The sequence below is a fragment of the Protopterus annectens genome, chromosome 2.part0 (genome assembly GCF_019279795.1).
Source record: "Protopterus annectens isolate FY-2018-M chromosome 2.part0, PAN1.0, whole genome shotgun sequence".
Classification (NCBI taxonomy): Eukaryota; Metazoa; Chordata; order Ceratodontiformes; family Protopteridae; genus Protopterus; species Protopterus annectens.
The window spans coordinates 203,642,884-203,665,570 of record NC_056728.1 but is presented as its reverse complement, the minus strand read 5'-3'; the positions used below and the strand labels follow the sequence as shown (position 1 = coordinate 203,665,570).

Here is a 22,687-nt window from a genome sequence, read left to right as displayed (position 1 = left end):
AGGCGGTGCTTCTACGGACCCTGGAAATTACTGCCCCATAAGCTTGACGAGCCTTGTCTGCAAAGCTATGGAGAGGATCATAATGGAACTCATAAATAAAGACATTGGGGACCTACAGACACTGGATCCTACCCAATTTGGCTTTGTCAAGGGCAGATCCTGCCTCTTGAACTTGGTCGACTTTTTCAAAACAGTCACTAAGGCCATTGATGAGGGTAAGGCAGTTCACACAGCCTACCTCGACCTAGCAAAAGCGTTCGACACAATACCCCACTCGGGCATCATAGAAAAGCTCACCAGCTTAGATGTAAACCCATATGTCACAAGATGGGTTGCAAACTGGCTCAAGGACAGAACACACAGGGTTAGAGTTGCTGGTGCCATGTCAGACTCTAAGCCGGTCATGAGCGGTGTCCCACAGGGCTCAGTCCTGGGCCCCCTCTTGTTCGGCATTTATTTTTCTGTAGTTCAGGCAAACATAGGGGGACTGTGGCTGACAAAATTTGCAGATGACTGCAAACTGGGCACCATAATTGACACTCCATCAGACACAGACATCCTCCAGAAAGGTCTCATAGAAATGGATAACTGGTGCCAGAGCCATGGCCTTAAGCTAAATGCCAAAAAATGTATAGTCATACCCTTTGGGAAAAACAAGGTAACCCCTAATTACCACATAGGTGGTAATCCATTAAACACGGAAGAAGTTATCAGGGACCTGGGGACCCAAATTGACAGTAACCTCTCTTTTGACACTCACATTGCCAAAGTGGTTAGGAAGACCTTTCTACATTGCCCACCTGATCATGAAGGGATTCACATCCAGATCAGGAGAGGTCATTGTACCCCTGTACTCTTCACTTATCAGACCAATGATTGAGTACAACGCCCCATTCGGAATGTACCTTACCCGACACCTGCAGCAGTTGGAAAGACCCCAAAAGTTCCTCACCAAAAGGATAAAGGGGCTCAAACATATGTCATACGACGCCAGACTGAAGAAACTCCAGCTCTATACAGTCGCATACCGTCTGCTCAGAGGTGATCTGTGCCTGACATACAAGGCCATGTCCAACCCAGAATTAATGGACATGCTCCACCTCAAAAAATCCAAATCCACCAGAGCCACGAGAGCAAGAGACTTAAACCTCAACACGGATATAAATAGGACGTGCTGGAGGGACAGATTCATCACCCAGAGACTCCCTACACTATGGAACAAAATCCCAGTCCATGTGAGGCAGAGCCCCTCACTGACTCTGTTCAAGAGAAATCTTGACGAGTGGATGGGAGATTGTAGGTTTACCCCGGGAATCATCTCTGTATCACTGCTGGACAGAGGCACAGCAAACTAATGGGTATAGTATTCTCATCCTAAGGGGTGGTGAAAGCCACACACACTCTGGCTAGGCTTATAAATGCCCTAGGGCAGATAGCCTAGTATGAACCTATGACTCCTTAAATATAGTTATGTTCATCACAGGGATAACTTATGAATGTCCATTTTTTAACTGAGACAATATAATGCCTTAAGTGGCCCAAAGATTTTCTTAATTCTCTCTCTGTCCTGACAACTTACCAGGATGCTTTTGGGCTACTGACGTTAATATTTCTACAATTATTGCATTCTCCATTAATACAGTGTTATGTCCCTTTAAATTGGAAATTTGCACATGTCCAAGTAATTACAACCAAATGATTAAAGCTGTAGCATTAATTTAAGAAATTTGTTTCAGAGAACACAGAATTTAAAAATCTATTTACTGCATATGCTTGACCTGTTATTGAATATACTATGATGTTTTGTGCACATACCAAAGGGGATTAGTTAATTTTGGAAGGAAGAGGGGAAATTTACAAAAAATGTTTTGGTTGAGGAATCTTCTATATCGAGCTAGATAGGAAGTTTCAAATCTTTTATACACAAGTTATAGGTTTATGAGAGGAAAGTTGTGTCTAGCTTATCAAGCATTAAGGAACACTGAGCTTTCAGATTCTGTTAAGATTACTAGGAGGCACAACTATTCATGCTGTAGAACTGTTGCTAGAGCAAAATCTCTCACATTGCATAGTACACTGTATGGTGTGTGGAATAAACTCAGTCTGAATCATTTTATCTATTTAAAAACATCTTGATAACGGAATTGATACTAAGGTTTATACATTTACATTTGAGTCTGTTTTGACCGACACTTTGCCACAGTGCATTTTGTTTTAACTATAGAAACTTCTGTAATACAAATTCATCCTAGATCGGAAGATTAAAGAAAATATGACCACAGATCTAAGTGAGGGAGTGAACATGCAAAGAAAAAGGCAAATCCTTAAAGTACAAAAATCGAGCATGCATTGCTTGAAATTGGTTTAACTAGGGGGTTCAAGTAGCACCATTCACAAATGTTTCAGCCAAAGACAGTTCAAAAGGAGGCTACTGTAGTGCCTGGTGCCTTTGTACAATGAGCACTGCCTTGTCCTCGCCAGCCTCTACTACAGCAATAAGAAAAAACAAAAACAGCCACTTAAATAGGGTAAGTCTTCTGACCAATGTTATATCACTGGTTAAAGGAAATAAACAGCTTTTCTGTCTGCATGAAATTTTGCTCTCTCTATAGTGCGTTATTTGTCTTGTACATTTGTTAAATGCAAATCTTTCCTCTGTTTTAGGATTTAGGAAGAAAAAAGATGTAAAATGAGCTGTTTCAGTGCTAATTCTGAGGCCTAGATTAGGCATCAAACAAGGATTAGTCCTTGACATGTTATTCTGTGAAGAATACACAACATTTTAGTAAACTTAAATTTACCAATTGTGATCAAAGCTAGAATGTTAAAGGAAAAAAGTGGTGATTTACGGTTTAAATGAAACCAAAGTGAGCTTTTTAAACAGCTAAAAAAAAGGACAGAAGAAATTAGCTGCTCTTTGGAATCTGAAATAGAAGACCCCTTTCCAGTTGTGGATAATTCAGCTGTGGGCTTGACAGCAAGAGCCTCCTGTGGTAAGGCATGTTAAGCTGGCAAAAGATGCTTTAACAAAGCAAATAGTCTCCCCTTGTCACGCAAGGTCATGAGGTAACCGAAGATCTTAAAGGCAGCATCACACTGAATACCATACGAATACTACATGTACCCAAGTCCACTTTGCTACATTTTTCATGTTTAACAGCAAAACCTAAGAAGTGAAAGTGAGGGATAAAATTCCTTGTCAGCAAGCAAGGATGCCTAGAGGTTTGAGGTCTGAAGTACTGGAGCCACACACATTTTATGTCAGTGTGCAAGGATTTGAAAGATTTAAACCCCCCAATGCAACATTTGAGAAAACTGGTATACCATATCTTGGCCAAGAGGGGCTATTCAAAAAGTACAGTTTTGTACCTACCATAAATGTAGATGTCCGATAGGTATACATCTGCAGTCCTTACATATGGGTTGTCCTGCCTCAGGCAGCCCTTCGGTCGGCCGGATTCCAAAGTCTGGGTCCGGCGTCGGCTGATGTCGCCCTTTCCCCGACATCAGAGTGCCTGGGATATAAAAGCGTCAGCCGACACCATCTTCCTCAGTTTTTCTTGCCCCAGATGCCAGGTGCCCTCTAAGGAAGGCTAAATTTGGAGAGATGCAAAAATTCCAAACATGCACAGCAATATAAAACAAATACACCATAATAGATAACCCAAGCTAGCTAGAATGAGGGATAAGTACCCAAGTACCACCACAGAGGGGTAGGAGGGAGGGAAAACCTGACTGCAGATGCATACCTATCGGACATCTACATTTATGGTAGGTACAAAACTGTACTATGTCCTTCAAGGATGCATCTGCAGTCCTTACATGTGGGTAGAATACCATAGCCAAGCTGGGGGTGGTAGGACCCAAGAAAAGGATGGTGTAGCTAAAATGCCCTGCAGGACTGCCGTAGCAAAGCCTGCTCTGGATCTGGAATATAAAGGTAAGTTGTAATGCTTGGAAAATGTATGCACGGAGCTCCATGTAGCAGCTTCTACAATGTCCTTTGTAGCCACCCCTCTTAAGAAGGCTGTGGAGGTGGCTGTGGCTCTGGTGGAATGAGGTCTGATGTTAGCTGGCACAGTTTTGCCATGAAAAGAGTAACAGAATCGAATGCAATTCCCTATCCATTTTGAAATTGTCTGTTTGGAAATTGCTTTTCCTTGTACACCAGCAGCATATGCTACAAAGAGCTGGTCAGTTTTTCTGTAAGTCTTTGTTCTGTCCAAGTAGTAGCGCAACTGTCTGTGAATGTCCAGGGTATGCAGAAGTTTCTCTCCTTTGTTTTGTGGATTTGGAAAGAAGGTAGGCAGGTGAATAGCTTGGTTCAGTGAGACCCTGGATACCACCTTTGGCATGAATGAAGGATTGGTTCTCAATGAGACTCTGTCCTGATGAAAAATAAGAAATGGTTGTACTGCCATGAGGGCCTGTAACTCAGATACTCTTCTTGCTGAGGTTATGGCCAGAAGGAAGGCAGTCTTCCAAGACAGGAACTGTAGTTCTGAAGATGCTCCTGGTTCAAAGGGAGGTAGAGTTAATTTTTCCAACATGAAGTTAAGGTCCCATGTAAGCACTGGTGGTTTCCTTGGAGGGTTGATGTTTTTAATCCCTCTTAGAAACTGCCTTACAGAGGATGAGAAAATACAGGTGGATCTGTGTTGTACTCTGCTGAAATTGCTGAAGCATGAATTTTTATGGAAGAGTAAGAAAGGCCATTATGGAGCATTTCTGCCAAGTATTCCAGATGTGTGCAATGCTCATCACTGTCGGATCTTGGCCCTTTGAGGTGTTCCAAGTGCGAAATCTCTTCCATTTTGCTGAATATGCCTTTCTTGTGGAAGGCCGCCGAGCTTCCATGATGATATCCTTTACTCTCTTGGATAGCTTATCCTGGTGAGGAGTCAAGGTATTTTCCAGGTGGTCAGCTGCAAGGTTTTCAGGCTGGAGTGTAGAGTTTTGTAATTGTGCTGTGTCAGAAGAAGTGGCCATTGTGGTAGAGGCCACGGTTTTGTGCGTGACATGCTCCTTAACAGTGGGTACCAGTGCTGTCTTGGCCAGTCCGGAGCTATCAGAATCACTTTTGGCTGTTCTGTCCTGATCTTCAGTAAGACCTTGGTCATTAATGGAAGAGGTGGGAATGCATATACTGTTAGAGTATTCCAGCTGAAAGAGAGGGCGTCCACTTTCCATGCTTGTGGGTGGTATGTCCTTGTGCAGAATCTCTTCAGTTGATGGTTGTGGTGGGAGGCAAAAAGATCTATGTCCGGCCTCCCCCATGATTGTGTTATCTGAAGGAAGGTGTCTGGGTGCAGCATCCATTCGTGTGGATCCGTGATATTTCTGCTTAGGCTGTCCGCCAGTACATTGTCTTTTCCTGGTACAAACTGGGATTGTAGCTCTATATTGAGTTTTAGGGAAAGTTCCCAAAGATTCATTGCCAGCCTGCAAAGAGGGTAAGAATGGGTACCTCCTTGCTTGTTGATGTACCACATAACTGTGGTATTGTCTGTCCTTATTAGCAGGTGGCCTTGATGCAGGAAGTGTTCAAAGGCCTCGATTGAATGCATCACTGCCAGCATTTCCTTTTGGTTTATGTGCAGGCGCAATTCTTTTTGTTACCATTGTCCTTGAATGCATCTGCCCTCCATGTGCGCTCCCCATCCATGGTCTGAGGCATCCGTTGTAATGGTTTGGCTGATATTTGGTTTGCTGAAGGGCAGACCCATGTTTGACTGGCTTGCTTGAGCCCACCACAGAAATTCCTTTTGAAGGCATGGAATGAGGGGGATGAAAGCTTCTAGGCTGTGACTATGTTGAGACTATAGACTCCTCCTTAGGTACCATTGTAGTTTCCTCATATGCAGCCTTGTGTGTGGAATCAGAAGAATGCAAGATGCCATGAAACCCAGGGCCTGCAGGATTTTCCTTGCAGTCAGCTGGGTTTGTTTTGTCAGATTTCTGAAATAATCTGGTAGTTGCTCTTGTTTTTCTTCTGTGAGGAAAGCCATTTGGGTGGTTGTATCTAGTTTTGCACCCAGAAAAATTATCCTTTGGGATGGAACAAGTCTTGATTTGTGAATGTTGACTGTGTATCCCAAGGCCTGAAGTAGGTGGATGGCATAATTCAAGTGTTTTACCAATGTTTGTTGGCTGTCCGCTTGTATAAGGCTGTCGTCCAGGTATGGGTATATTTGAATCCCCTGAAGTCTGCAGTGTGCAATTACTGATGACAGGCATTTCGTGAATACTCTGGGCGCAGTAGATAAGCCAAAGGGCAATGCTGAGAATTCATAATGCTCTGAACCTGCAAGAAATCTGAGGTGTCTTCTGCAACTTTGTCTGATAGGGACATGCAGGTATGCCTCCTTGAGGTCTAGGAGTTACCAGCCAGGACCCCTTGCCCAGCATGGGAAGGAGTTGCTGTAGGGTCAGCATTTTGAATTTTGGCACAATGAGATAAATATTCAGTGCGGACAAGTCCGGAACAGGCCTCCATTGCTTTTCTTTTCTTGGGACAAGGAATAGTCTGGAATAAAATCCTTGGCCTTGTTCTGAGAGAGGAACCTTTTCTATAGCTTTCATTTGCAGTAGGTTGGAAATTTGCTTTAAGGCCTCTGGCCCTTTGATTCGGTGGCAGGTTTGGCATGCCTTTTCTTTTTGGTAATGTACGAAAATGGAATCTGTATCCTTTGTCTATTATTTGCAGTGTCCATTTGTCCCTTGTAATACTGTGCCAATTTTTTGAGAATAAAGATAGCTTTCCGCCCAAAGGTGCTTCCAATTGAGCCCTGGTTGGTGGAGTCAAAGTCAAGTCATTGAGTTTGTCCTTGTGCAGCAGTTGTAGGTCCTGCACTACCTCTTTGGTTAGGAGGCTGCCATTGACATCCTTTGTAGGAGCCTCTAGCTTGCCCTCTACCTCTGGCACGCCTGTTCTTGCCTCTGAGATCTGTCTGAGTCTGGAAAGGACCAATTCTTAGAAGGCCAATTTCTGCTGAATCTTGGTGGTTGGACCTGGAGAAAATCTTTGACTGTTTGTACAGATTTAGCCTTTTCCTTAAATTTCTTTAAGACCTCCTGAGCCGTGGAGCCAAATAACTTTTGCTTTTCCAGTGGCGCATCCAGAAGCTTTGCTTTAACATGATCTGGCAGAGTTTGTTCCTTCAGCCAAGCATGCCTACGTATGACTGCACCTGTCATTGCTGACCTACATGAAGCTTCCAATGCATCATAACCACACTGCAAGAAATGGCTGCTAACCTGCTGGGAGTTATGTACCAGATCCTGAAGTGCCTTGCGATCTAGGGGTTCAGGCGAAGATAGTTTTTTATGCAATTCATCTAACAAATACTCTTGGCACTGTATCATATGGAATTGACAATTTAATGCCCTCATAGAAAGAGTGGAAGTAGTATACACTTTTTTACCCCATCTCTCTAAAGCCCTGGACTCCCTTTCAGAAGGAAGTGGATTTTTAGTAGTGGTGGTTGCAACCCCTTTAGGGCCCTGGGAAATAGTTTCTGGGTCAGCAGAGTGGCCCTTGTAAAGGAAATGATGGGAGTCCGGGACCCTGTAGTACCTATTGGGTTTGACAGGAGCCGGAGGAAGGGAGTCTGGGGAAATGCTAGACTCAGAGTACACATCATCAATGACATTCAAAACAGGAGGAATAGCCAAAGGTCTATGCTGAGGTAAATGCAAAAAAGTCCTTAATCTCTTCCTGGAATCAGAGAATTCCTGGCCCTGCCATTTGAAATGCTCTCTCATGGAGTGAAGGGTCTCCCCAAAGGACAACTCTTCAGGAGGGGAGGCAGAGGGAATAGATTCCTCTGCATCAGAATCCTCGTAGGCCGTAAAGGCCTCCTCCTGGTAGTCTGATAGGGCAGAGTCATCTGAGGCCTCATCAGAAGACTGGGGATCTGTGTGCTCAACCCTGGGCCTTTTGTCTAGAGGAGGTTGAGAGCCCCTGTCCGGATGTGGCTGAGAGCCCCTAATTAAGGAAATAAGGTCCTCAGCTAAACTTAAAATCTGTGAACCGGTAGTGGATCCCTGAGGAATAGACTTGGGAGGGAGAGATTTTGGCTGTTTAGCAGCTTTAGCACGTGTGAATGCCTTTATGGACATGGATGCAGGAGGCCTGGCTGCCCCACGTGCTGGAGTAGTTTTATCTAGAGAAATGGTGTCGGATGTTTCCAGAGCACCGGTTTCAGAGGGGAATTCTGTGACAGACTCAGAGGAGGCCTCCGGGGCCGAGGTTGTCGGTTGTGCGGTTTCGACGGTCGGAAGCACCAAGGATTTGGTTTCAGCAGAGACAGAGACACTCGCGGTAGGCCTAGGAGTGGTTTCAGCCGAAACTACAGTCTGCTTGTGTCGGCCCTTGTCCTTCCGTTTTTTGGGTAAATGAGTAGTCGGAAGCTCCGACGGCATAATGTAACAGTAACTAGCCCCAAAAAATTCCTCTGCAAACTCCGCCCGACGCCTAAGAGTGCGTCGATTGAAGGAAGCACAGGCTGCACAGGCCAAGACGTCGTGGTCTGGGCCTAGGCAGGGGAGGCAGTAAAAATGGAAATCCTTATGAGGTATTTGTTTCTCACAAGTTAAACAATTATTCACTTTAACCGTTTGATCTGACATCGGCTGAGGCAAGAAAGAGTCCCCAACGGAGTACTTGGCTTTTTGAAGTCTTCGGTAGCTGAAATTACAGGAGCTGGCTGACCGGCACTTGCGAACTGCTTCTGCTTCAGGCACCGAACGGCAAGAAAGACCGAGGAAGATGGCGTCGGCTGACGCTTTTATACCCCAGGCGCTCTGACGTCGGGGAAAGGGCAACATCAGCCGACGCCCGACCCAGACTTTGGAATCCGGCCGACTGAAGGGCTGCCTGAGGCAGGACAACCCATATGTAAGTACCAACCACGTAACTAAAATCTGGATAAGCTGACCCTGAGAATCACTGCTCGTACACAGGATGTAGAACTGTTTTTATTGTAAATCCACACGACACAAAGTATAGAGGTTAAGCGCTTTCAACTGTATGTTACAGTCTTCCTCAGAACAACTTTTACAAAGTTAATCACTTATATACTCGACAATATTACATAATTGAATAATTGCTTATACCACCGCCAAAAACTTTAAAGGCATACTGATCAGCACAAAATGTATTGCAAGCATCAGCTTCTCACGAAATAATATATACAGATACAGATGAACAAATACATGCATATATAGTCTATTAAGATATTTAAAAATAGATAATATATAGATATATGACAATAACAATATATTGTGTAAACATAAAAACTATTCAGAACAATGTGTTTGTATAAAAAAGTTCACTGAATAAAAATAAAAATAATAAAGCTATGGCCAAAGTGCATATGTGCACACATGCTATATGTAGGTAATGTCAAAACCAAACATATATGTGTATATGGTTTGCGGTAATGTAAACAAGAATTAAAATGTTTTACAGTTAATCTAATCAATTAATAAATTTATATATCATATACTTGGGCAAAAATTGCATATAAAAAAAATAACATGTAAAAAATGAATTTATAAAAAATTAATATCTTACTATAAATACCCAATACCATGAAAATATAAAAATGATGTAATAGATGTTGTGATAATATTGTACACTTGATTGTTAAACTAAATGTATTGAAGAACGTAATCACTAAACTGCACTTATACCAATAGACCCAGAACTAATCTTATGGTGCATATGTTCCAAAGTACCTAAAATCAATGCAAGGAACATGTTATAAAAGGGCTAAAAATGGTTTAATACTAATAAAGTCATTCAGGCCTGGTCTTCTGGTGGAATCTGTCAAGATCTGCCATCTACTTTCACTTTGTGCCAACTCCATTTTCCAATTCCCACCAAACAGTGTGATGGGAATCTGATCTATAATTGCAAATGTAAAACTGTGCTCACTCCCTTTATCCAAGATGTGTCTATATAAAGCGTTTTTAGTGTCACATTTTTGTATCCTATAAAGATGTTCGTACATACGTTTTTTCAATTGTCTTTCCGTTTTACCAAAGTAATGTGCGTTACACCGTGTACAAATAGCTATATATACTATCCCTTTTGAACTACAATTACCCATCTTGCTTCTGATATAAGTATGATTAATGTCATCCAACCTAATGGTCTTGGCTGTATTGATGTACTTACACTGCTTACATCTGCCGCATTTAGTAGTTCCTATATGTCCTTCATCTTTGATCTTTCCATAACTTGCCCTCTCTAGTAGTCGTTTCACATTGGGCGCTGTCTTATAAACACATTTGGGAAATTTGCCCAATGTTTGTTCTATATCCATTGAAGCTAATACTTCCCAGTGTTTTTCAAGAATTTCTCTAACCAAATATGTAAGGGGTGTGTACGTTAGTACACATACTCTCCCATGGAGGTCATTCTGCCTTTCTGTCTTTTTATCCATATTATAACAGCCTAATAATGATGGATATTTGTGACCCCATTCGTTTTGCACATATTTTATCACATCTTTAACCATACTGTCTGGATAGGCACGATCCAAAAATAAATTTTCAATAAACCTAAGTTCTGTCTCCATGATATCCTTAGTAGATGACATTCTTGCTGCTCGAATGCATTGCCCTTTTATTACATTTTTGAAAACATGAGGGGGATGATTACTGGTGTAATGAATGTAATCATTCGAAAAAGTGGGCTTTCTATATACTTTTGAGATGAAACCTTCATCATTATGACTAATTAATATATCCAAATATTCAATTTCAGTATAACTGTAGTTATATGTGAATTTTAAAAATTCGGTGGTATTGTTAAGATACTCCATAAATTCTTCTAATTTTTCCACTGAACCATTCCAAGGATGAAAATATCATCCAGGTATCTGGCATAGTAGGATATATCAGAATAAAATGCACTATTAAATACATGTTCTGCCTCCCATTCCAGCATAACCAAGTTCGCGAAAATGGGAGCACAAGCTGCTCCCATTGCCACTCCCTTGGTTTGCTTGAAGTATTCTCCCTGGAACACTATATAATTGTGGTCTAATACCAACCCCATCATATCACATATTAAACTGATCTTATCCCAGGAAAAGCCTGAGTGTTTCCTTAAACTACCTGCAAAAAGTTCCAAGCCTTCATCTTTGGGAATACTTGAAAATAAGTCCTTGACATCTATAGTAAGATAAATTAAATTAGGATGCCATTTATCGTTGGTTAGATCCCCCCAAAATTTCCACAAGTCTTTCATGATATGGGGAATGGAGTTGTATATATTTTTTAACCATCTATCAATAAGTTTCCCTATGTTAAAAGTTTTGGATCGGGAGCCAGAGACTATTGGTCGAAAAGGAGGGTTCTCTATAGATTTATGTATCTTTGGAATTCCCACCATTTTTGCCAAAACTGGGTGGTCTACCTTTAAAAATGAATAAGTGTCATTACATATCCTATTGTCAATCAGATATTCTTCTATACACAAATCTATTCTTTTGTGACCAATATTGATTTGGTTAATGGATATGTTCTCATAATTTCCAGACTCATAAAAGAGATTGTGTATATCCTCGTTATACTCATTAGTGTAGAATATAACTGCCCCACCACCCTTATCGGGCTTCATAATTCTGATGTCCTTATTACACATGAATTTAGATAGTGCTTCTCTCTAGTAAAGAAAGGTTATCGTTGTACAAATTTTTAACTTTACTTAGATTCTTGAATGTCCAGTATATATCATTACAAACCAATTTCTCGAAATTCAATACATATGGATTGTTCTCAGGAATGAATGTACTTTTCTTCATAAGGTCCGTTCCTGCTATACCTGTAAGTCTCATCTCTTTGGACCTATTTTTGTCAAACTGTGCAGCTAAATTAAGTCTTCTACAAAACATCTTTACCTCCTTAATGTTGTCCACTAAATTCAAACCTGTCATAGGAATATACTTCATACCCTTACTCAAAAGTTTGACCAATTCAGAGTTAACATCCACCTCTGTGTAGTTGTATACTTTAAACCCTTCATGTGCAATTACCTTGGGTCATTGATTAACAATGTTATTTTCCTGAGAAACTACTCCATTGGTGTGATAAATGCAGTTATCTGTATTGCATATATTACTCCCATTAACATCTTTAGGGTGGGACAACATAAGCCATTTACTTGTCACACTTTCATCACCACCCAAAGGTATAGGGAGCTGCTCACTGCCAACTTTGGTTATACCCTTTGCCACTGCTTGTTGGTATTTCGTGCTGGAAAAAACCTCCCCCCCTGAAAATTTTCCTCCCTGGTATTACTTTTTGAAGGTTTTTTCATAGGATAATAGTTGTTGTTATCATTTATAGGGTCCCTATGTGCGGGCCACACATATGCCCTGTTTTTGTATAGTTCCAAATCACGTGATATTTTTCTGTTTTTCCTATCCACTATACTGTGAATTTTGTTGTCAGCTACTGTGTACTGTTTCATGTATAACTCCTTCCACATATCAAATTCCTTGTGACTTGTGATAGTAGTATTCAAGCTTTCCAATTCATTGGCCAACTTAATAAGTTTTTCATCCAGATATTTTATTACTAATTTAATATATGCATAACCGAAACTATCAAATAAATCATTAAAATCCTTAATAGTATCAACTCCATAACCAATACCCAAGGGTAATTTAAAAAATCTTATGCCTTTGGGCACAATCTTTAGTTTGAGACACTTAGATAAATAACTACAATCCAATTTAGTGTTTTTGTAAGATACAAGTTTCTTACCAAAATCATATATTAATTCCTTCACAGAGGTATGCATCAGTTCCATATTTTTGTGTTTTTTGTAAACAAATCCAACATCTGCATCACAAAAATCAAAACTGTCATCTAAAAACTGTACCATCAAATCTTCTTCAGTACTACCTCTTACATTACATTTGTTGTTGTTACTACTTATTTTATGTTCTAAATCATTTCTTCTTTGATTTACATAAGATTTAGATCTACATGGGCTCGATAAATCATGAATAATAGTCTGCGTAACAGTACCTTTACAGGCCAACGTGGCCTTAGATTTTCCATTGCCATAGGTTTTTACTGAAGGAAATTCCTTCGGGCGTGCTCCGTTATGAAATTTCTCCTGTCGAGCCCTACTGAAGCTAAAATCAAATGTAAAATCCTCTTCCGATGTGTTGTGTGGATGGTCGCTGCATAAATGGCCATCCCCATTGTTAGTTGAATCTAATCCGTCTATAATAGTTCCTTTTCGCTTATCAAGTGTACAATACTATCAACAACATCTATTACATCATTTTTATATTTTCATGGTATTAGGTATTTATAGTAAGATATTAATTTTTTATAAATTCATTTTTTACATGTTATTTTTTTATATGCAATTTTTGCCCAAGTATATGATATATATAAATTTATTAATTGATTAGATTAACTGTAAAACATTTTAATTCTTGTTTACATTACCGCAAACCATATACACATATATGTTTGGTTTTGACATTACCTACATATAGCATGTGTGCACATATGCACTTTGGCCATAGCTTTATTATTTTTATTCAGTGAACTTTTTTATACAAACACATTGCTCTGAATAGTTTTTATGTTTACACAATATATTGTTATTGTCATATATCTATATATTATCTGTTTTTAAATATCTTAATAGACTATATATGCATGTATTTGTTCATCTGTATCTGTATATATTATTTGGTGAGAAGCTGATGCTTGCAATACATTTTTTGCTGATCAGTATGCCTTTAAAGTTTTTGGCGGTGGTATAAGCAATTATTCAATTATGTAATATTGTCGAGTATATAAGTGATTAACTTTGTAAAAGAGTTGCTCTGAGGAAGACTAACATACAGTTGAAAGCGCTTAACCTCTATACTTTGTGTCGTGTGGATTTACAATAAACCCATATGTAAGGACTGCAGATGCATCCTTGAAGGACATCACTTGCCTTCTCATTTTTAGGAGCACTCTGGCAAGAGGTCAGGATGTGTACATTAGTCCTTTGATGCACAATAGAGAAAATAGAGAAAAGCTTTCCCTTCCCAAGTTTATTTACATAGATGCATGTAACAGAACTTTGTGAGATGGTGGTCTAGAATGGAAGCAGAATCATACATTTCTGTAACCTTCACAGTAAAGTCCATTTGTGGAACACCTGAATCTCCAACTTCCTCATCCTGGCTTGACCGAAATCCTCAGTCTTCTAGGGCATTTTGTTAAACTGTAGAATGTCAACAGAAGAGGGGTCTGCTGCATGGCTAGACTTCAGGGTCCAGGTCTCAAGAGCTGGTCAGAATGCACATTCCCTCTCCTTATCTACTAGATTACAGTGTAGCAGTCTAGTTTTTCCTATAATAATCTTTTATTCCAACAGAAAGAAATGCTTGGCATTTTTTTTCGCCTTTGGCCCTGCTGTATACTATCAAACCTTTTCTTGGTGTATCAGCATACTTGTTCCCCTCAATTGAAGAGATGATGTGGGGGGGGGATCATCCACGTAGCCATCGTGGGTGGTTAAGTTTTCCATTTTTTCCTCTTGGCCTTAATGTGTAGACACTTTGAGCCAAGGAGGGGATGCATAATGGGCTGTCCATGGAGAATGGCACTAACTTCTGCAAGTAGTGCCACTGCACGGCAGGCATGTCCCTTTCGCACATCATAGGCAGAGGCTCCTCACCTGCACAGAAACTGACCTCCCCCCCCCCCCAAGAGAAGAGGAGGCCATGTTCATTCACTCCTCCCCCTTTCTCCCATATTCCTTCTGTGTCAGGGCCACTAACTGAACTCCATTTGCTTGCGTCACAGGACTCCACCTCTCTGTGCTATAGAGACAGGCAATAATCTACTACACTTATTAGCTAAACAAGTTCCATCTACAGAATGACAGAAGAAATTTAATTCCAGCATTTAGCTGAAGCAGTTTTCACCATCATTTGTTTCAGGCACAGGGCTGGACAGTAACTCCTCTAACTAAACTATTCCAAAGAATCCTCCTTTACTCATAACTTTGTATTTTTTTTTATTTTTGCAATAAACACTACAGTAAGCATTTTCCAGTTTAATATGGCTTTATTGCCATTTATCACCATTTGTCCATACCTTATTGTCCAAAATCCAAGGGTGAAGTTTATGCAACACTTTTCAAAGTTAATAAAAAAAAAGTGCTTGATTAGGAAAAAAAAGAATAAATCAACAGGCAAACTTCTCAGTTTAAAAGTAAACCTAACGAAGAAGAGTTATGTAAGAACTTATAACTATAGATGCCCTTTATTATGTTGCAGTATTCATAACAGTAGGGAATAGCTGCCTGCAGCACCACCATCCAGCCAGTATACCAAAGTCTTTGTCCCAGAGGGTACATATGATGTTGGCTACAAGGGCCATAAAACTGGCATTAGGTATAAAGGTGATGTCTGCACATACCCTCCCCAGAATAGTTTCTGCTGCATATAGTGCCCATGAGGTTTTTCAGGAGGGTCCTGAGACCCTTAGACTATGGCTGTGTAGGTAGAGATCTGGGGAAGAGAATGTCCACAGATGTTCATGAGATACCCGATACAGCAGAAGCAACAGAGGGTAGTAGGGTGGGATTGAATACTGCAACATAGAAGAGAATGACTTGAGAGAATGATGAATAAGTTCTTACACAACTATTATGTCCTTCTACTCTGATGTCACAGTACTCATAACAGTAGGGAGAGTACCAGAGCTTTAACTATGATCCTGGGTGAAGGAAGGGTTTCTGTGGTCCAGGAGACCCTGTAGGATAGTTCTGGCAAAACCGGCTCTAGCATGGGATGCCATGTCATAGGTTCATAGGTGATTACTAGGCTAATGGCCCTAGGGCCTTAACAAGCCTAGTCATGTAATACCCTTCTTCCCTAGCTGACCATGGTTAGGTGGTCATTGTTCATAGGGAGGTACTAGGCTATCGGCCCTAGGGCCCATACAAGCCTAGCCAAAAAATGTACCCTGGCTTTCACCACCCAAGAAAATTATTTTCCTGTGCCCCTGTCAAGCAGAGCCACAGAAGTGATCCCCAGGGTGAATTTCCCATCCAATCAAGATTTTTCTTGAAGAGTGCTAATGAGGAGCTCTGTTTGACATAGATAGGTAGTCTGTTCCAGAGTAAGGGAAGTCTCTGGGACAGGAATCTATCCCTCCAGCATGTTTTGTTTACTGTGGTGACAAGGTTTAGGTCCCTAGAGTGTGTAGCTTGGAGGGATTGGGATTTCTTTAAGTGGAGCATGTCCAACAGCTCTGGGTTTGACATAGCTTTGTATGTTAGGCAGAGATCGCCCCTGAGTAGGCAATATGCGATGGAGTAAAGCTGTAGTTTTTTGAGACTGTCTGCACAGGGCATCTGTTTGAGGATAGTAATCCTCTTTGTGAGGTATTTCTGTGGTCTTTCCAATTGTTGTAGATGTCTTGTGAGGTACATACCAAAAGGGGCACTGTACTCTATAAGGGGTCTAATGAGTGAGGAGTAGAGGGGAACAATGACCTCTTTTTCTGGATGAGAATCCTTTTGTGATGAGATGAGCCACGCAGAAAGATTTCCTGACCACTGTGGCGATGTGATTATCGAGAGAGACTACTGTCCACCTGTGTCCCAAGGTCTCATCACATTTTCTGCATTAAGTAGACTACCAGCTATGTGGTAGTTCATAGGTACAGAGTATTTACCAAAGGAGATGACAATACACTTTTTGGCACTGAGCTTCAGGCCATGGCTTTGACACCGGGTATCTGTCTTAGTGAGGCCCTTTTGTAGTTTGTCCACATTGTAGGACTTTCGATTATGGCTCCTAGTTTGCAATCATTTGCAAACTTTGTTAGCCAAAGACCTTCCGTGTTGACCTGCGATTCAGAGAAGTAGATTCCAAACAGGAGAGGTCCCAGGACTGAACCCTGTGGTACTCCACTTGTCACAGGTCTGATGTCGGATTTGGAATCTGCTACTTTCACAGTGTGGGTTCTGTCCATGAGCCAGGTGGCAACCCATCTTGATATAGGGATTTATACCTAGTTTAGTGAGCTTATCTATAATTCCAGAGTGGGGGATGGTGTCGAAAGCCTTGGCGAGATCTAGATAAGCTGTGTGAAGCATTTTACCCTCATCTATGGCTTTGGTGACTGCTTCAAAGAAGTCAATCAGGTTTAGGAGACATGATCTGCCTTTTACAAATCCAAACTGGGTAGGGTCCAGAGTTTGGAGATTACCAATGTCTTTGTTTATGAGTTCCACGATGATACGTTCCATGGCCTTGCAGACCAGGCTCGTCAGGCTAATGGGGCGGTAGTTCCCAGGGTCCGTCGTGGCTCCCCCTTTGTGGAGTGGGATATCCGTTGCGGTGTGCCATTCAGTGGGTACAAAGCCTGAGGTGAGGCTATGACTGAACATGGTACTTGGGTAGGGTGCCAGTTCATTCTGTAGTTTGTGTAGAACGCAGCCTGGGATATTGTCAGGTCCCACGGATGCTGTGTTCTTGGCTTTGGAGAGTATTTTTTTTTTACCTGTGCAGCCGTGAGTACAGGAACTTTGCATTCTTCCGGTATAGAGATGGGCCCTCTAGGAGGTGAGAGGGAGGTAAAGTTAGCACTGAACCTATTTGCTAGGATGTTGGCAATATCAGTTGGTTCTGTATATTTAGTGCCATTGTGCTGTAACTCAGAGCAGATCTGAGTGTTCCCATTTAGATTCTTAACATAGCTATAGAATGCTTTGTGGGTTGTCTTTAGAGTCAGTGGCATTTTTGTTTTCGTAACTAGCTTTGGAGGATTTTATGAGGGATCACAGCTTCTTACTGAGGTTGACCAGGCAGTTCCTCCAGTCATGGGATTTTACTCTTTTGCAACAGTTTCTTTCTTCTGTTGTAGAGTTTGTTTATGGCAGAGGACCACCAGATTGGCTTCCTTTTTTTGGAGGATAACATCTTGGTTCTATTGGGGATAGCATGATCCATGCACTCGTGTAAGTGCTTATAAAGTGCATTTGTGTAGGATTCGGCAATCATACCTCTACTGTCCATCTGCATTGGTGTCATGAAGTTTGCCACTTCTGTCTTAAGAAGTGTGAAGTTGGCTTTGGAGAAGTTGTTTACGATTTCCTTAATTGGGGAGTGGGATGTGGATGTCTAGGCTGATTAGCTTGTGGTCAGATCTGACCAACGAGGAATTGACCTCTGGTGTGGAACACCGGTTTCCCATGTTGGTAATGACTAGGTCTAGGATATTGCTGCCCCTGGTGGGGGTGTGAATAAGTTTATCCAAGGCATTGGGATTTATGAATTCTAGAGAAAGTTGCGCAAATGAGTTGGTACACTAGTAGTTTTCCCAGTTAATGGCGGGGTAGTTGAAATCGCCCTTTATTAGGGTGTTGGGTTGTACCCTAATACTTTCCAGTGTATCAAGAAATAAGGAGTGTGAATCCTGGGGCATGGTGGGGGGGTCTGCAGCAAGCTACAATTTGGATTGCGGTCTTGCCCAGAGTTAGTTGCACTTGGATAATCTCGGATGCATTATGCTGTGCAACTAGCCTGGAGGTGTGGATATCCTTAATGAACATGGACACACCTCCACCTTTAGTGCTTCTTTCTGGGTTAGGTGGCCGAAAGGTGTGGTATGAATTGAAGCCTGGTAATGCAGGGGTGCTCTCTGGAGCTTTGAAGCAGGTCCCTCTGTCACTGCACAGATGTCAGTGTTCTCCATTTTAAGGAGTGCCTTGAGTGAGTGCATTTTGAGGTTTAGACTTCTAGCATTGAGTAGCATTACCATCATATTTTGCTTGCTTGTACCTGTTATGGTGGTGAATTTGTCATTTGAACCTTGCCTAAAAAGGCACTATAGGGGTGGCAAAAGCCTTAGCCAGTATCCGGAATCGTAAGGGCGACAGGTGCAGGCCATCTCTGGCAAAGCATCGTGGACTGTCAATCATGTCATCCCAGGCAGACAAATACTGGATCCCCTTTGAACAACACCAGAAGCTTAGCCAATTGTTGAAGTCAACCATTTTGTCCTTGTACTGTGGTATCATTCTGGGTGATGGCAGGATGCTACTCAGGGTTAGGGTCGTACCTGCCTGGGATACAAGATCGGAGAGCTCCTCCATGTCTTTTCATGTAGTCCAGGGAGATGCATTTCAGGTCATTCACACCAACATGGACAATGACTGTCATATTTGTACTTATTGTGGAGTGACCTGAATGCATGCGTTATGTGGCGGATCCTGGCACCCGAGAGGCAGCTGACAGTAACTTACTCATGTTTAGTCTAGTGAGTGGAACATCAGTGTGCCTGAATATAGAGTCACCTATGACTAGAGTGTTGGGTACGTTGTTATGCCTTATGGGCTGTGGTTGAGTGGCACACTGAGTTTGTGGGCTATGCGTCATTTGGGTTGTGTTGGAGGGTGGAGTTTGCTTGCATTTATGCTTTGGATGTCCCTGATGCTTGGGCAAGTTTTTATTGAGAGCCTCCGTGAATGTAGGTGTGTTTTGTGCTTATGTTTTGGTGGTGTAGGTTTTGAGGGACTATGTGATGACTATGGTGTGGTGCAAGTGATTACCTTCTCCTCTTGATTGTCTAGTCCAGTCTTGGGTGAAGAGAGCTTTGCTTCCAGTTTGGCTATATAAGTGCATCTCTCACAGGTTGTAGTGTTGGGTGGTAGGAGAAGAGGATTGTCTGTGTACATGAGGCAATTGCTGCATTGCCCCAAGATGCCCAGATTCATCAGGTAGACAGGAGAAATCACTGGGAGCTGACCCTTAGACATGGCTGGATAAGTGCTTATTTATTAAGTACTAAATCAGCTTGTAATGTTTGGTGAAGGTGTGCACTGAAGTCCAAATGGCTCCCTCTAAAAGGGGAAACCATGCATTTGAAACAGACAGAAGAGGCAGCTGCTCCGGTAGAGTGGAGCTTGATACTGCCTTGTAAGGATTTCCCATGGAGGGAGTAGCAGAAAGAGATCCACTAGGCAATGGTTTGCTTAGATGCAGCTTTCCCTAGGGCTCTGGGATTGAAGGAAACAAATTGTTCTGATTTCCTGAGGTCTTTGGTTTTGTCCAGGTAATATCTTAGTTGTCTGTGCACATCCAGAGAGTGCAGGGTCCATCCTGAAACATTTTCAGGATGGAAATGTAAAACAAATAGATTAATGGCTTGATTCAACGAGAGCTCATTAACTACCTTGGGCATGAAGGAAAGGCTGGTCCTGAACACCACTATCCCTGTGAAAGACTAGATAAGAGGAAATGGCTATCAGTGCTTGGATCCCTGAAACCCTCCTGGCAGAGATGAGGGCAACTAGCAGAATGGTTTTGAATGTACAAAATTTCAGAGAAGCAGAAGGTGCTGGTTCAAAAGGAGACGGTGTTAGCTTTTCTAATACAAAATGTAGATCCCACGGAGGAGGGATGGGTTCCCATGGGGGCTTTATGTGGAGGACCCAGTCTAGATGCCAGGTGAGGTGAAACAGGCAGAGATGGCAGACAAGTGGACTTTGATAGAGGAATATGTTAATCCTGTTTGGAGTAGGTAACACAAGTAGGACAGGACCCTAGGGATGGAGATAGTGAAGGAGTCCTGATTGCTCCTATGACACCAACTGGAGAATCTAAGCTACTTAGCCACGTAGGTTCTCCTAGTGCTAGGTTTTCTGGTGGTCTGCAGAACTTCAAGTACATCCTCTGAGTAAAGGTGTCTGTAAAAGATCAGGATTCTGTCAACCATAAGGTCAGTTTTAGATAGTTCACCTGTTGTAGCAGGGACCCCTTGTTCTGTCCGAATAGGTCTATGTGGTGGGGTAACATGTGGTGATTGCCCTTGGCTAGAGAAAAAGGGAGGGGAAACCAGTGCTGTCTTGGCCAAAAGAGGGTCACCAGTAGGAATTTTGGTTCGTCCTTCTGAATTATCAGGAGAACATTCTGGATCAGAGTGAAAGGGGGAAGGCATACAGGAACACCCCCCCCCCCCATGAAAAGGAGGTGGTGTCCACTTTCCATACTTGTGGGTTCCTTGTGCAGAAGTTGTGCATCTGCCTGTTAACTCCTCAGGAGCATTTATTTGTGAGAGGGGGCTGAGGTTCTGCTGAGTGCATCTGCCATCACATTCTGTTGAAAGGGGACATACATGGCCAACAGGTGCACTCTGAGTCTGCTAGATTCCAAAATTGAATAGCCAGGCTGCATTAGAGGGTATGACCTGGTCCCTCTGTTTATGTACCACAGAACTGTCTTGTTGTCTGTGATTACATTTAATGTTCCTGGCAAAATAGGGGGTTTGAATGGTAGTAGGGCTAACAGCAAGGTTCTCATTTCCTTAATGCTGATGTGGTCTTACTCAGAGTGGAACATTTATCTTGTACTAAGAGGTGTTGACTTGTTTGCAACACTGCCCCTACCCTAGGTCAGAAACATTGGTGTAAAGGCATTGAAGTGGAGCTGGGATTTGAAGATGGATCCTTGGGTTGGTCTATATTGCAGACATCCACCACTGGATCTCACTTTTTAAGCAGAGGAGAAGTGGGAGGGGCACATACAAGGGTTGGGAATGTTGGACCCATAGATTTATTAGTACCCATTGTATTTTGTACATGTGTAGTCTTGCCAAAGGCAGGATGTGTATAAGGGATACCATGTGGCCTAAGTTTCAGAAAATCCTGAGCTGTCAGAAAGGTTCGGGAAAGATCTGGTTTAAGTACAGAGAGTTCCTGAATCCTTTGGTCAGGTATGAAGGCTTTCCATGCAGTCCGTGTGTAGTCTACATGCCAGAAAAATCATGTCCTGAGAAGGAGTCAGGCAAGATTCTACATTTATTGTAAACCCCAGAAGAGAGAGGATGTGTGACACCTGCTGTAAATTGAGAAGTAGGAGTTGGTGGTCTTAGTGCAGGATGAAGTTGTCTAGGTAGGGATATATTTGTATACCCTGTGTCCTGAAATGGGCAATGAAAGGGGCTAGAAACCAACACCCTGGGGGCTGTGGATAGACCAAAGGGCAATGCAGAATTGAAAATGGCAGGAGCCTACAGAAAATCTGAGGAATTTCCTGTAATGCAGGTGAACAGGGATGTGTAGAGCCACTATGAAAGCTTGGGGGAATGTAGAGGCAGGAGAATAGGGAAGGTTATCATTCTGAAACTGGGTACAAGAATGAGAAGGGAAAGGTCCAGGATAGGTCTCCAGTGGCCCTCTTTCCTGGGAACCAGGAACATTATGGAATAGAACCCAGAGTTCTTTTGATAGGCAGAAAATGGTTCTCTGGTGCCCTGGTTTAGGAGTTGTTGAATAATGGGTGGGAAAAGGTGAATCTGTTTTTTTTTTTTGGTGGTTGGGGAATGCCCTGAAAGGGTGGGAGCATCACACCAAGTCTAGTACTATCCTCTCTGGATGGAGAGGACCAATTGTTCTTTTGTAAGTTTCTGCCAGGAGGAGAGGGAGAGGATGAGAATGAGGGATAGGGGAGTTTGTGGATATAGGTTGGGTGAGTCACAGTGGAGAGGGCCTGGGATGGTCAGGCTGTCTCCTAAAGGGAGTGGCAGGAGATCTTTAGGACAATCTAGGGGTTGACGTCTTTCTCTCTTGTATATGTCCCTTGGATTGTTGTGTTGAGGGAAATTATTCCCTTCGTACATAGGAGGGTTCTGTGGATAG

General features: G+C 42.2%; 1 protein-coding gene across 1 annotated transcript in view; it reads right to left on the bottom strand.

The window, feature by feature from the left end:
• Positions 1-22,687, bottom strand: part of FN1 (fibronectin 1) — a gene marked incomplete in the record, with an annotated part of 4,425,379 nt that overhangs the window by 2,368,829 nt on the left and 2,033,863 nt on the right.